The sequence below is a fragment of the Raphanus sativus genome, unplaced genomic scaffold (assembly GCF_000801105.2).
Source record: "Raphanus sativus cultivar WK10039 unplaced genomic scaffold, ASM80110v3 Scaffold0388, whole genome shotgun sequence".
NCBI lineage: Eukaryota > Viridiplantae > Streptophyta > Magnoliopsida > Brassicales > Brassicaceae > Raphanus > Raphanus sativus.
Window position 1 is genome coordinate 29,148 of NW_026615707.1, and position 12,866 is coordinate 42,013.

A 12,866-nucleotide genomic window follows, 5' to 3' on the forward strand; every position below is an offset into this window, starting at 1 on the left:
TGATTTTATAACATTTTGTTAGTTTTTAATAGAAAATACATAATATTTTTATAATGAGATTTCATAGGGATCAATTGACCCCCTTCCCTTAGCCCTGCCTGAGCCACTGGCCGATAGCACAGACAAATTCTATATATATGTGATATACAGGCTCTAGGATGATGGTTCTACAACGTTATAATCTTCTAGAAATTTATATTTGTAATCTGCATGCAAATTCGTTGACAACAAAAATTCTCCAAATTTATTAATTATTAATCTTTTAACTAGTAGACCAACAAATTTGCACTGTTTAAATCATTTCGAAGAGTGTAAATTTATTTCAAATAAGCTAAGTTTCTAATACTCTTGTTTTATGGCTTAATGGTTTTGTTTAGTAACCAAAACAATCAAATGCATAACCATCACAACTTTTTAGAATCTATCAATGAGATATTTGTAGAGACGGATTGAAATTGAGATAGACAACAAGTCAACGAATATGATCCGATTCCCGTGAAGACAACTAAGTATGTGCTAAAATTGACCGAGGGTAGGGTCAACAAATCTTGCCCGTCCAACTTTTAATCGACGAAAAACAAACCAGCCGCTGGATCTCTTTGTCGATTGGTTCTTGATCTAGTCTAGATTCCGACTTCAAGCCCTTGCATCACCACTCTCGTCACGATGATCCTTTGTTTTAAAAATAAAAATCATAAAAGTACGACTAGGTATTACAGTTCGGAAAATTTCCAACAATGACAAAGTATTAAATGACAAGTATACTTTCTTTGACGATAGCTACATACTGAGTATAATAATAGCTGCGATACATACTGTACAAGATAAAAATAAATTAGTTAGGACGTGATTTTGACCTGTCACCCTATCAGATTAGTATCTAATGCGTGCTTTTCTTCGTTAGGATAATTATGAGTTTTATCATTCGAGTATTTCATTCCAACTACTTGAAAAACGTTGTTAACATATCTAACAATGTATACAAAGAACGGGAGACGTTCTACGACATTTATTGTTGACATATCTATGTATGAAAGGGGATAATTATGAATTTAGCTTGTGTTGCAAGGATGCTAAGCTTTTCCACCCAGCTACTTATACGTACATAGAAACATGCATGATCTGGTCTTTTTCGTGGGATCTACTTGTCGACACGCATTAGCCTACCTGATTAATAACTCGCAAGCTGCCCATATTTCGCAGTATCTATGGATTTACTTTTGTTGTGCGTGTAAGTGTAGATGCAAAGGCCCAAGCCGAAGCCCACTCTCTCAAGACAAAGCCCAAGTGCTCAAGTGACATTCAACGGTCTTCTCTCTCTCGTACAGCTCCTGCAGAAACGACAAACAGAGGAAAAGCAGTGAAGCTGGATAACCGATTTGATGCTCTCTTATCCATAGAGGAAGGACAATGAGCTGTGTATTAGCTGGCTAGATTGCGTAGTCTAGATTGTTCTTTCCCTCTTTATAAAAGCATGATGTAATCACTTGGAATACTCAAGGAAAATAAGATTGAAAACCATCATTCGATACTCTGTTTCTTTAACCTGGCTCTGATACCATGAAAGAGTTAAAGAAACAGAGTATCGAAAGATGGTTTTCAATCTTATTTTCCTTGAGTATTCCAAGTGATTACATCATGCTTTTATAAAGAGGGAAAGAACAATCTAGACTACGCAATCTAGCCAGCTAATACACAGCTCATTGTCCTTCTCTATGGATAAGAGAGCATCAAATCGGTTATCCAGCTTCACTGCTTTTCCTCTGTTTGTACGAGGGAGAGAAGACCGTTGAATGTCACTTGAGCACTTGGGCTTTGTCTTGAGAGAGTGGGCTTCGGCTTGGGCCTTTGCATCTACACTTACAGTGCGTAGAGTTTCATTTTGGAAAAGTTATGTTTTGATTTCTTATTTTAGATTTGCAACACATTGCTTAGGTATGAGAGTACCGTATGAAGCAAATTGAAGGTATGCTAAAATGTCAAATTGCAGTGATTCACACTTGATGTGTGGCTTTATGAGTAGAGAGTGTTTAACTATATATATATAGATGTGGGCTATTGATATAAAAATTTATGTAAAATGCAATAAAAATAATTACAAATATTGCGAACTGTTGATAGACAGTTATATATTTTATCATATCTATTACACTACTAAAAGGAGGATATAGAGCTCTATGAGAGCTTCCACGTCATTTAATTTATTCGACCAATAGCATTGGAGGTATGTCGCCACGTCAGATTTGCCACTTAGATCAGTTGGGCTTCGAAATCACCGGCCCGGATTGTTCAAATTTGATGAGCCCATCTCACGCTGAGATCCCCTTTCTCCTTTCCGCGGAGAACAAACTCTAATCTTTCTCCTTTCTCGATGTCGATTGATTTCCTCTTCCTCTTTTTCGTTTATTATGTTTACGAATCTTCCCCATGAACAATCAATTCTCTCCCCACTTCTCTTCACTCTTTAATTCCATTAATGGATTCTTTTCGCTTTCTTCCTTTGAGATTCTATATAAGATCTCATTCTGGGTGTTTTGATTTTCATCAGAAGTTTTTCTATCCTCTCGACTGTGCATTGCGATGAAGTTATCCGGTGTTCCCGACTCAGTGAAAACGAACGGCGAAGCGGCGGTCCCCTCAACTCCGGTTAAACCCGTCGTCCAAATCGGTGTCTCTTCTGGTTAAACTCATTTTTGTTATCTGAATTTCACAGACCAAAGCAGAGAAGAAGATCCTTACAGAGGAGGAACTTGAGCAGAAGAAGAAGGATGACAAGGTTTGGGTTTTGATTTTTTTTTCTTCTGATGGTTATAAGATTTTTTTTCTTCCGAAGGAAACTGCTATTCAATTGAGCAAAGAGATTCGGGTTTCATTTTTTGGGAAGATTTTGATGCTGATTGCGATAACAGAGGTGTATTTTCTGCAAAAGATTTTACCTAGAAGTTTTACCATTTCACTTCACCTCACTTATTACGAAGCTGATAATCGATTTATGAGTTTATGTTGTTATATGTTTTACATTAGATAGTTCTTTATGTTTGGGCACAAAATTGAAAATTGCTTTGTTGAGAAATTTGTGATGGTGTTAAGTGGCTCACGAAGATTTTTATACACATTGAAAGTGAAAAATGAGCAAGAAGCTAAACAAATGCAGAAGAAGATTAGAACTCATTCTCATGCTATTTTATTAAGTTTAACTGCGGTGGTTGAATCATGGTATTAGTGTGATATGCATCTTTGTACTTATTAACGAATGTTCCTTATTTTATTTGTAGATTGCAAATCGTTTCATGGATAGAGGCGTGAGCAAAGTAATTTTGGCTAACTGTTTGCATTTGTAATGTGGATCACATGGTTTTTTTTTTAAACTATGAAACACGTTGTTATCTATCTTGATTCCTTTAACTGCTTGCTTTCTCTCTCTTCAGGAGTTGAAAAACCAATAGCTTCCGAATTCTAGCTGGTGATTTTGGAGTTGGGTCTAAACAGCTTAGTAATGTGAAAAGATCACAACTTGCTTCTCTGCAGCAATATAAAAGTTAAGTTCTCTGGTCTCTTTTGTTGGCATTTCTGTATTTTATCATTTTGGTCTCCACTATTGTTTTTATTGGTGGAAGATTGCATCTGGTCTTATATAATCTACACAAATACAGACAAATGTATCTTGATTCAGCGGAGAAGTTGATGATTTGCTAAAGATCAAGAACACTTATGCCTCAAACACCTATTGTCCTATCCTCTCAAGAAAGAGAAAGGGTTTATGCTATGTATAATACATCTATCTTATTAAAGGTGAAGTACAAATTCGGTGCGTTTGGATACTTGGATAAGATTAATAAAAAAATTTGGTGTGTTTGGTTATAGCTATAAAAAATTGAGTGTTTGGAAACTTGAATAGTAGTATCTATTAATTGTGTTTCCATATTTCACTTAGTTTAACAATTTAATTAATTATATTACCTTAATAATAAATTACATCATTAATTATATTACCATAATAATAATAGTGCATATTTTTATTTATTAGTTAATCAATATTAACTTTGTGCCAATTATAAAATCAAAAATGCTAAATAATTAGGTTTTACATATGATTAAACATTTGGTTTATTTTATTTTACTAAAATATTTTATTTTAGTTACAATCGGTGGAAAATTACGTACCCAAAAACATAGTTCAAAAATATGTTTTGTGAATAAAATAATAACTTAAATCAAAATACTTAAAATGTCCTACATTTATTGTCACTTAATTTTCCACTCCATATAATTATTTTACTTGATAAAAAACTCTTTCTATTTCACTTAATTTAGAAAACACATAAACAGTTTTTTTATTAATTTATATAATCATTTAGACATGAACATTATCTGTCTATTTAGGTACATGTTGTTCTTTTCGGGTATCCTTTTTTTTTTGGTAACCAAGTCCCGCTTGAATATTATAAACTTATGTGTGGATTTTGAGTTGGATCATTCTAGATCTAGATGAATTCGGTTCTGATGTATAGAAACCTAAAAATATTTAAATAACCAATGTATCTAAAACGGGTTCGGATATTTGTAAAAAAAATAACCATATAACCTGATTCGGTCCAGATCTTTTGAGTATCGTTAGTTACCAGATCTTTTGAATATCAATGTATAAAAATATATTTCACGGGCCAATTTAACAAAATATTAATTGGTTCAGTTGAAATAAATATTTTTAAAAAATTATATGAACTGAAAAAATCACTATAAGAGTACTTACATTTGGATTCAAATCATTTTTTAATAACAAACTACACAAATATGTTGATTTGTATACAAATTTAAATACAATGTAAATATTTAATTGAACACAATTAATACAGAAATATGTCACATTGTTTAAACAAAATATCAAAGTAAACAGTTGCGTTCTAAAATCATTTATTTTAACAACAAGCCAAATAAATATGTTGATTGAAGAAGGAATAAAATAAAGCCAGATAAATACATAGTTTACCAGAGACACTCTATATGTCAAATTTATTATAAAGAAATTTTTACTAAGATAAATACATTCAATAATTACAAACAAATAATATATTTCATAAAAGTAAAAAATAATATCCGCGCTTCGATATGTTGATTGGAGAGGAATAAAACAAAGTCAGAGAAACACATAGTTTACCAGAGACACTATGTGTGTCAAATTTATTATAAAGAAAATTTTACTAAAATAAATATGTTCAATAATTACAAAGAAATAATATATTTCATAAAAGTAAAAAATAATACCCGCGCTTTCGAAGCGCGGGTCAAAATCTAGTACCTATTGTTAGACAATAATAGTTTTACAATTCAAAAGCAATTTTATAATTTTATTAAAACCGTCATGTTTCACTATGATAATAGAAAAAGTAGTTAATGTCTTTTACCTTCCTTTTAATCATCCTTGCATATTATTTTTCAAAGAACTCAGCTATGGTGTTCTAAATCTTATTCGATCTCCCGTAGTAGCCATCAAAGGCGAGATAGAAATAGCTTTGGGTTAGGTCGCAAAACTCAAAGAAGAAGAAACAAAAAAGCTGGAGAAACCGAAAACGGGAAGAACTAGGCTAAGGTCATCATCTTAATGAGACCATGCAAAACCAATTGCCGTAATGAGAGTATATGTCAATGTCTCCCACGACAATTGTGCAAGAACTAATCCGAGAGCTCAGCCCCGGGACCTGTCTGCACTTTATATTGAACAAAAAATATTACATTGGTCAAACCCAGTTAGATGGGGGAAGCAAGTAACTTTGTATCCTCTTCAAAATATAATAAAAACTGTGATGATAGCACTTCATACTAACTACTAAGCGTTTTAGACGTAATAACTGCTTAGACAATTGAATATTTAGAGAAATACAAATCACATTACAGCCTCAAAACCTTAGAGATGGTCTCTCTTGAAAACAGGTTTTGCCAAGTTACATTGGGCTCTAAGAATTTAGAGATAGACATTCCAGAATAGTTCTAAGAACATCTAAACTGTTCAGGTAACTTTTTCTATTGTCTCGAAGAGTTGTAACCGAAGTGATTGAGGATATCTACATATATCGCTCACTGTGTCTATCATGCGGCTACTTCCTCATTTGCTGTTATCTTGATTTTCTCTATAATAAAACCATAGTTAGCTCTTTATTTTTCTTTAAATTTACAGTTGGGTTTGATTGTAATTTTACTTCGGTTGGGACAGTGTAAAACAAAGACATTAGTTAACTAAAAATGATTGAAATTCATATCATCATTTTAGACAAACAAAAAGAACAGAAATAACAAAGGTTTTATTTGTTTTACAATTATCATACCTCTTCTTGAAAATTTCTAAAATACTATACCTTAAAAATTACATGTGTCCGTAATATTACTTCTTACCGTATCAAATGTAATCTTAACCTACGTGAACATCAACTTCAACCCATCAAAATATTACACAATAACACACATACACAAATTATATTAAAAGAAACACGACAACACATACACAAATTATAAGACTGGGATAAGCCAACAAGCATTAAACAAACCAAATCACATACAGTTAAACGATGGACACCGACCAAAAGAAAGACAACATAAATTTGAAAATATTTTTTTTTTAAAGAAAAAGAAAAATTAACTTACACCGAAGAATATTAGTTTGGAGAACGGGAAGCAAATATTGTCTCTATACATAGCCTTATGCAGTAGCAATAGAAGATCGAAACGAAAATCCAGAATTTGAGAAAAAGCTTGATGATATATTTATAAGAAAAAAAATAAACCCAGTTCAAAAAAAAAATATATATATGTCGTGTCTATAAATTATTAACAAGAAAATACACTACCAAGGATAATCAATAGATAGCAAATTGCATAATTGTATGGCTGGATCTGATATTTTGGAACTTGATAATTTTTTAAGAACTTTAATAAAAAAAGTACAACTAAACGAATAAAAATTTTATATCAACAGAAATACATGGGGAAATCTATATAATTTAGAACCTGAAGAGATTTTTTTTTCTGAGAAATGATTTTGGAAGATTTAAGAAATACTCTGAATAAGTTTAAATTAATAACTTCACTAAAAACAATTTACAATGACTGAAAATTGCTACAAATCACAACTTCAAAATATTTCAAAACAGTTAAATATTTTATAAAATAAAAATCTAATAATTGAATACGAAATTGTAGAACCTACAATTTTGAACATTGCTACCGTGGCGTAGATGATACAAATATACTAAAGATTCATAATGGTCTTACAATGTTCATAATCTGGTTACATGACCAAGTTCAAAATATTTATTGAAATAGCCATATGATACAAATATACTAAAGAGTATGTGGTGTTTGAGGTTTTAGCTCATTAGTAGATTCTGGTTTCTAACAAGAGGTAAAGACTTATTTAGTTATTTTTTTGGTTTAAACAAAAAAGGCTAAGAGTTTCGTGGAGTTATTTTTATTGTATGTTTCAAGCCAAAACAAATATTCCTAGACTATTCAAGAGATAGAGATTTAGTGTACGAATTATTTGGATGATCATTGTTTTAGTCACATCTATTATCATATGTATAAGTTTCATTTATGATTTTCTGTTTTATCATATGTGTTTTGTGTATAAAGTAAGAAAGAAATTGATTTTACCTTTTATACATTAACTAAATATCATTGATGTAATTTTAATTTAACTTAATATTATTAAATATTATCAAAATTTATAGAAATGTTAAAAATAATAATGATGTATTACATTTTCAATATAAAACAAATAAAAAATATTTTATTTCTACTTATATGAATAGTATGTATATAAATTAATGATTTATGAAAATGAAACTATATGTTTAAAAAAATCATAAACGAAACTTTGTATTATTACACTAAAAATCATAAATTTAGTAAAATCAAAGCTCAAAGTTTAAATATGCCAAAAACGGAAAGTGGCCGAAAATTAAAAATATGTTCGATGGAGAGTTCGTACCCTGGTCCTGGCGCCTGCACGAAGGATACTCCTATGTCAGATGAGACACCAGGAAAAAAATTTTAGGGATTTGAAAATATCTTCGGACAAAGTATATAAACATCTAACTATGTACATAAGTGTGTTCCATTTAATAAATGTAGATGACTCAGGCTTGGAAGGAACAAAATATTTAAATAATCATTATAAAAAACTGAGTAAACCACGTTTATTCGGAATATTCTGCATAGCACGATTTCTTAAAAATTACATCTATTCGTTATATTATGAATTACCAAATTAAAACCACTTTTTAATCTCGGCTAGGTTCGATTATAATTGATTTGTATTTACCGGATTGAACACTCCTAAATAATTCATCGATTTTTTCATTGCTTTGAGAAATACAACATTCACATTCCAAACACAAACATTGAAATATATGATCGGGAAATAAACTATCAACACACTTTTCCGCGCGTAGCGCGGAGAAAGAATCTAGTATAGATAAAATAAATAAACGTAGATATGTTAATATTAGCGTATGACATTTTAAATTTTTTAGACCACTTGCATGAAGATCGAAGAAAACGTCTATCCTCGGATGACTAACTAGTATATCCATTCATACTCTTTATGTGGGGCTTCTGTATTTTTTCTCGTCAAATAGATGCCATCTTCTCTGGCTCTCCAATCCCATAAACCACGTCTTTTAAATGCTCTGAAGCTCTGATGGTGTTTAAATCCAGGCCCTTGTTTCAAAGTGCACATATAACGCGTGTTCCCCACAACATTCAAACCAAAATTGAATTCCCAATGAGTTCCTGGTTTTAATGTTCTCTCTTTTATCCTGTCGTCTGCGGAGAAGCAACTCATATTAAGATCTTTCTGGAATTTGAGTTCGTTCGAAATCCTCACTCCATGGCCATGTACATAACCAATTATGCATAGGCTAAAAAGGAATAGAAAGATGGAGAGATCTTTCATCTTTTTATAAAAAGATGGTAAGATTTCTTTTCATTTGTCGTTGTTAATTTGGTTTTGGCTTTTGAATTAAATAGATTAATCTATATTGCTATTATAAGTTGTCTATTAATAGTTGAGGTACCAAATCAGCACCGAACTGTTGATTTTAGGCAGGTGGACGAAAATAGATATTCTCGTATATTTTGATACTACTCTCTAATATTTACATGTACATATGACCAAAAAACAAGAAACCAATCGACATTTTTATGCGTTTGCAGTTCACTGAACCAGTTTGTTTACATTGAACGCATTCTTGAATACTTTCAAGAACCAATAGAAACGTAACATAAAGAAAATTCAATGAAACAGAGTTTGATATGTAATGAGAGATTGAATGGTAAATTAGCATAAGAGACATAAGTCGACTGAAAAATTGATTTTATAGATAGACCATCTCAAATTTCCTCTCTCTAGATATTTCCTCCGTCTTCTCTCTAGACTCTGCCGATCTGATTTGTGTTTCCGGTCGACGGTCTCGGCTCTCCTAGCCACCGTCGGTCGGGTTTCTTGTTTCTTTCTCGTTTTAGCTTTCCTGTAGTTTTGATCAAGTTTTAAGTTCATCCGATTGTAATTCTAGATCTAGATCTGCAGTTTTGGGGTTTTGTGCTTAGATAACCGATGGTGATATCTTCGTTGGCGTTCATCTGCCTCTGTTCGTATTTCCTTTTTACGGTCTTGTCTCAGCTTCCGACTCTTTTTAATCTGCATGTGTTTTGATGCTTGCTTCTTGTAGCGGTTCTATCGGGCGAAGAATGATGTGCTTATCCTTGTTTCTCTTGCAACGGGTCATCTCTGGAATAGTGTTCACTTTCCTATTGCAGAGTAAGAATCTCCGGCTCGTCAATAAGGATTTGGAGCCTTGGCTCTTCGCACCTAGCATGGAGGTTTGATTGTCAAAAAGCTGGGTCTTCATCATCCTCCGGGGTTCGTGTTCTGTTTTCTCGGGGCTCGTCTAGTGGAAGAGACGGAGCAAGTTAATGAGAAGCAGGTTATCCCCTAATAATGGTTGCTCTCTGGTGTACGCTTAACTCTTTGTTCCTCATCCGGTGGACCCGTTTACTTGGGTGTTTTGTTTGTTTGATCTAGTTTCTATGATTGGATTTTCTTTTAGCTTTTGTTAATTATGTTCTGCTTTAGTTTCCGGAGATGATGTTCTAATCTGCCGGCTTTTGTTTCCAGAGTATGATCTTGTGTACTGCTGGCTTTAGTTTCTAGGAGTTTGATTACTCGCTAGCTTAGTGTTCTATCTTGTGTAATACCTTGAATCTCATCAATGGAATGTTTCAGAGGAAAAAAAAAAAAATTAGCATAAGAGGAATTTCCCATTTCCTAAAGAATCTAAATCTTAAGGTAAAATATAAATATACATAATGAAAATCTGCCAAATTCAGACAACATATGTCTTTTTTTTTGAATGAATGTTAAATTTTATTCATCAAAAAGGCATTTTACAACAAATGTTTCCTGTTTACTTGTGCAACAAGCAATAAAGAAAAAAAACAAACCAAAACAACTTCTAACCCTTCAACCAAAAAAACTACTCCAAGCTTCAATTTCCCCTCAAACTCAACCATAGAGAATCAAGTTTGGAAATGCTATGTGATTTTCCTCCTTAAAACTCACATTAGAGAAAACCCTATTGGAACAAAACTCTAATAGAGAAAAAAAGTAAGACATCACATAGCAAGGGGACAGTCTTCTACTACTCCATCCACAATGACAAGCACATTTCATCAGAGTTGCAGTCTAGTTTGGAACCAGAATTGCATCAACTTCTCCATCCCTTCATTCCTTTCAGTTTGAACTTTGAAGCCTTAACCATATCACAGGACAAGAACTTTGGGAGTACGTCCCTTTGTCAAAATGCGTGTAGTGCTGTTCACTTGGAGCTGTGGTTAACTCGATTTCTTGCTGCACAGGATCTTCTTCCCTACCCTAAGTTGAAGAAAAACAGAGTATAAGAGTTTCTTCAACATTACACACAAACATGATGCAACTCTATATGAACTAACCCGGAAGTGAACATCAAACCATCCACCAAAACCACATAGCCTTGTGTTCTACCCATTGATGACTGAGTTTACATTCGACCTAATTTCCTCTATTTCAATGACAGTGGCTGCTCCATATCTTTGACAATTGTAGGTGTGCATGCCTATGACTTGAAGTGGATTCAAGTCCATTCCACATTATAGCCTTCTGCAACCCCAAAAAAGTTTACCAATAAAATAGATTTAAACACAATTAACCATAAAAGTTTTTATTTATTTTAAATCTATACACGTCACGAAAACAAATAAAAGAAATTCCGTGCGGGGCATAATCTAATTTGAATTAACAAGCAGGATATCTATGGAGGAATATAAGTGCTTTTAATATTTGATAACTTAAACATACAATATCTCATTTTAAAAATGCAATTTTCAATTAAAAAAAAACAGTAACATAGAGAGATATTTTAGAATGCAAAACCCTTGAGATAAAGAAACCCCAGCAGTACACAAACCCAAGTATAAGCATAATCTCAAAATCTTAAATTTGACCATCTTCAGAAACAATCAAGTGATCCCTTTTTCAATTAGCTTAATCTCTTTTGCCACCAAAATCATCTTTGGCCTGTCTTCACTCCTCCCCAGGCAGCCTCTCAGTGCCAGATCGAGAAACGTTTTCATCTGACCGGTCACCATGTCGTTTGAACCACCCCCAAATTCAACAGGTTCTCCTCTCTCCTGCAGATCCTTCACATAATGAAGAATATTACAATGAAACCCACTTGATCCACGGAAAACCGCCGGTTTCCCCAACAAAAGAACCAACATAAAGATTCCAAAACTGAACACGTCTGTGTACTCCGTCACTAAACCCCTGGAGAAGTAAACCGGATCTATGTAACCGGAAGTTCCCACCACTTTATCTCTAATCCACGACTTCCCTTCAGGGAGTGATACTGAAAACGTGAAATCAGTCAGCTTAGCATTCCAGTCCTTATCCAAGAAAACATTCGTCGTCTTGATATCTCTGTGAATAATAATCCTAGGGAAAGCCGCGTGGAGATAAGTCACAGCAACGGCCACCTCCTTGGCAATCTTAAGCCTAACTTCCCAAGGCAGTAACGTGCCGTCCACGCAACCTCCTCGCTCGTTCAAAACTCCATTCTCTGGGTGTTCGAATACAATAACCGGAAGTGGAAACTCGAGAGAACATCCCAGGAGTTTGAGGAAACTACTATGGTTGCTTACCCGGGCGGCTAAAATGATGTCGTTGTAGATCTCTCGCTCACTCTCTTCTGAAAACCAAGAATCTGTGAATTTCTTGATCGCGTAAGGTCAGTCTTGGATGACGCCCTTGTACCAGGTGAAGAATCTATGACGAGAGATACAGCGGTTTGGATCGAACCGATCCGTGACCTTGAGGATCTGATCCGAGGAGAAGAACCGGATCGGGTTTGATATACTGTTACAATCAGCGATGAGTTCCTGTAAGAATGTGCTGCCGTTTTTCTTCGAGAACCACTCACTCTGCTCGTTCACCTTCTTTCTTATCCAAGGTCTCATCACCCAAATAATGCGAAAATGAAAATGAAAATATTAACAAACAAATGGAAGCCTCCTAGTCTATTAGTTTGGTTATTGGTCCACTATCTGGAATTTCAATTAGTTAAAATTGCAAATGATATCGAGTTGGGCTTTAACACCATCGGTATCAGCCCAACAATGAAATGGCCCGACAAAGCACGCTTCTTCTTCCACTTTCCTCTCTCCGTTACGAAGAAATCATCTCACTCTCTCTCTCACACACTTTCCCGACGATCACATCGAAACAATGGATCCAGATTCCGATCACCACCCTCAGCTCCCCACCATCAAAATCCACC

The 12,866-nt window shown here is 33.8% G+C and overlaps 2 long non-coding RNA genes and 1 pseudogene across 3 annotated transcripts; 2 read left to right on the forward strand and 1 right to left on the reverse strand.

Moving 5' to 3' along the window:
- The first annotated feature begins 2,296 nt into the window (after positions 1-2,296).
- LOC108844562 (uncharacterized) lies at positions 2,297-3,861 on the forward strand. 2 transcript variants are annotated; one of them, XR_001948476.2, is made up of 3 exons: positions 2,297-2,776; positions 3,276-3,337; positions 3,429-3,861. It is a non-coding gene; the product is annotated as an uncharacterized LOC108844562 (long non-coding RNA). The 2 variants fall into 2 exon arrangements; XR_001948477.2 differs by having other exon boundaries at positions 2,299-2,776; positions 3,276-3,311.
- A 5,101-nt stretch (positions 3,862-8,962) lies between these two features.
- LOC130502023 (uncharacterized) lies at positions 8,963-10,235 on the forward strand. Its single transcript, XR_008940001.1, has 2 exons — positions 8,963-9,644; positions 9,726-10,235. It is a non-coding gene; the product is annotated as an uncharacterized LOC130502023 (long non-coding RNA).
- A 1,110-nt stretch (positions 10,236-11,345) lies between these two features.
- On the reverse strand, positions 11,346-12,585 carry LOC130502025 (serine/threonine-protein kinase ZRK1-like; annotated as a pseudogene).
- Between the last annotated feature and the right edge of the window lie 281 nt (positions 12,586-12,866).